Source organism: Mus musculus, chromosome 5 (assembly GCF_000001635.26).
Source record: "Mus musculus strain C57BL/6J chromosome 5, GRCm38.p6 C57BL/6J".
Taxonomy (NCBI): domain Eukaryota; kingdom Metazoa; phylum Chordata; class Mammalia; order Rodentia; family Muridae; genus Mus; species Mus musculus.
In genome coordinates this window covers 52,917,476-52,921,125 of record NC_000071.6, presented here as the reverse complement: position 1 = coordinate 52,921,125, position 3,650 = coordinate 52,917,476, and the positions used below count along the sequence as shown (strand labels likewise).

The following is a 3,650-nucleotide window of genomic DNA, read 5'->3' as shown; positions in this document are numbered from 1 at the left end:
GATGACAGCTCATGAAGAATGACTATGAATTATAAGGCACTGCCTCCCATCCACGATAGTGTTCCCACATTGCTATCTTGAGGGAGCAATGAATGTGAGCAATGGAATTTTTTTTCATGATGTTTTTGGACACTGCTGATGCTTCTATTTTTTTTTCTTTCCTTTACAGTTTTGTTTGTTTATAATATCCCCAGCTGAAATCTGAGAGCAACTCTCATTTGCCTGGAATACTGCACGGGGAGGGAGGTTTGGAGAGCCCACCCACACTCTGTAAAGGGCTTCCGTATCCAGTGTGAGCCTTGACTGTTTTGCAGATTTGTTTAAAGCATGTAAAAAATGGGAAAGCGCGCTGGTGGAAACTCGGTGTGCACAGGTGCAAGGCCAGGGACAGCTATCATATCCTTGTGAGTTACACAGTTGGATACAGTGCAGATGGCAACTGAGAGTGATTACTGAGAAAATCCTACAGCAATCTGTGATGTGAAAGCATCAGCCAAGTTGTTGAAACACAGAGGGTACCCCGGCACAGGTAAGAGAAGGCATGTCCAGACACCCGAACGAGAGGTAGGCTAGTCCTCAAGTATTAGTTACATCTCCCATTGCTGTGACAAAGTGTGTGACAACATCAACTTAAGGAGGGAAAAAGATTATCCTGGATCACAGTCCATGGACAAAGACCACTGTGTCAGAGAAGGCATGGTGGCAGGAATAAGAGCCAGCTGGTCATGGCACATCCTTGGTCAGGAACCAGAGAAAAGAGAGGGAGGAAAGAGGAGAGGAATGGGAGGGGAAGAGAGGAAAGGTGGGAAGGAGGGAAGGAGGGCAAAAGAGAGAAGGAGAGGGAGAGAGGAAAGGGGAAGGTGCAGGGCTTTAATGTCAGCACTCCAGAGGCAGAGGATCTCTGAGTTCAAGGCCAGCCTGGTCTACAGAGTGACTACATGAGAGCCAGGGCTACACAGAGAAACCCTGTCTCGGGGGGGAAATGCACATATAACTGTGAAGCAGTAGTGACAGAGGCGATGAGACGCCTTAAAAGATGATGACAGTGGAGACCATGATCAGAATAAAAAAAAGAAAAGAAAAAAACAAAAACAGCCTGCAGAGAGATGGTGAGAAGTATTAAGGTTTGGTCTTGCTGCCTATTGTAATGCTAATGTAGACCCCCAAGATCTGGAGTCTGTACCTAAAGGACTCTGTCTCCAAATAATTTCTGGTTGGTAAATAAAGATGCCAACAGCCAATCACTGGGTAGAAGAGACATAGAGGGGGTTTAGGCTTCATGGTCTTTGTGGCTAGAGGAGAACCATGAAGAGGAGGAGAAGGTGGAGGAGGAAGGAGAAGCCACCATGGGTTAGGTGAGCCATAAAAATGTGGCCCTGAGGCCTGGCCAATTGGAGTTAAAAGCAGCCCCGATGCAACATAGTAAATAATAATTTGAGGATTGTACTGGCTGGTTTTGTGTCAACTTGACACAGGCTGGAGTTATCACAGAGAAAGGAGCTTCAGTTGAGGAAATGCCTCCATGAGATCCAACTGTAAGGCATTTTCTCAATTAGTGATCAAGGTGGGAGGGCCCCTTGTGGGTGGTACCATCTCTGGGCTGGTAGTCTTGGTTCTATAAGAGAGCAGGCTGAGCAAGCCAGGGGAAGCAAGCCAGTAAGAAACATCCCTCCATGGCCTCTGCATCAGCTCCTGCTTCCTGCCCTACTTGAGTTCCAGTCCTGACCTCCTTTGGTGATGAACAGCAACATGGAAGTATAAGCTGAATAAACCATTTCCTCCCCAACTTGCTTCTTGGTCATGATGTTTGTGCAGGAATAGAACCCCTGACTAAGACAGGGTTATCAATAGGAAAGTAGAGTCTAATAGCATAAGGGTAGACACCTGCCCAGCTCTGGTGCTGATTATAATTATAAAGGCTGTGTATGGCTTTTATCTTGAAACTGAATGATCAAAGGCAGGGTAGAACCCCTGGGTTGTTGGGATTAAATAGTTCTACAACAGAGAAGGAAAACAACGGTATGAGGCACGAGCCACAGCAGGAGGAAGACTGTTGTCCCTGGACCAGCAGAGCATCCCCTTCTGTGCTTCACCCTTTGGTACTCTAGGGGAGACTCCCACCTACTACACACACACACACACACACACACACACACGCGCGCGCACACACACACACACGCACACCTACTACACATACACACACACACCTACTACACACACACACCTACTACACACACACACACATGCACACCTACTACACACACACACACGCACACCTACTACACACACACACGCACACCTACTACACACACACACGCACACCTACTACACACACACACACGCACACCTACTACACACACACACACCTACTACACACACACACCTACTACACACACACACGCACACCTACTACACACACACACATGCACACCTACTACACACACACACGCACACCTACTACACACACGCACACGCACACCTACTACACACACACACACGCACACCTACTACACACACACACACGCACACCTACTACACACACACACACGCACACCTACTACACACACACACCTACTACACACACACACCTACTACACACACACACACCTACTACACACACACACACACACACGCACACCTACTACACACACACACACACCTACTACACACACACACACACGCACACCTACTACACACACACACGCACACCTACTACACACACACACGCACACCTACTACACACACACACACACGCACACCTACTACACACACACACACACGCACACCTACTACACACACACACACACCTACTACACACACACACCTACTACACACACACACACACCTACTACACACACACACACGCACACCTACTACACACACACACGCACACCTACTACACACACACACACGCACACCTACTACACACACACTGCATCCTACCACTTCACAGAGCTATGAGAAGAACAACAGCAGATTGACCCCTTTGCCTCTGTGCATCAGCTCGGGAAGTTGTACAGCCACGTGGTACATCCTGGGCACCTGACAGACCAAATTTGCAAAACACATGAAACTCAAGAAGAACGAAGACCAAAGTGTGGACACTTCGGCCCTTCTTAGGAAGGAATTAAACCCCTGTGGAAGGATGATGCAAATAAAAATGGGGGCAAGTGGATCATTTGACTTCCGAAGGGCTTAGCTTCCCACTGCTGAGAGAAATTCGTCCTGACCATACTAGGGGAGCAATAATTCATGGTTGGGGAGGAGAGCGGCCGGGCTATGGTCTCTGTCTGCTTTCAGGAGGATATTATTTCTATATGGAACAATACTGCCAGCAACCAAGCAACCACAGCCTGAATCCGGGATATTCTTCAGCATGTGTTTAACCTACCTCCCAATACCATGCAGACCACCACCCAGAGTATTTGATATCCTTTTCTCATCTCTTTGGGCTCCTGCACACACATGCTCAGACACACACACACACTATTTTTAAAGATGTATCTTGATAGAACATGGAGTTTGATGGGAATTATTTACAGGAGCATGGGTCTGGGATTTTTTTATGGGAACATGGGAAAATTACAGGCAGGTGTCAGCATGGAAGAACACACACACAATCAAACATCTGTATCACCCCTTTGAAGGTT

The 3,650-nt window shown here is 47.5% G+C and overlaps 1 pseudogene; it reads left to right on the top strand.

Moving 5' to 3' along the window:
• Window positions 1–541: 541 nt before the first annotated feature.
• On the top strand, window positions 542–3,429 carry Gm43664 (annotated as a pseudogene).
• The last annotated feature ends 221 nt before the right edge of the window (window positions 3,430–3,650 follow it).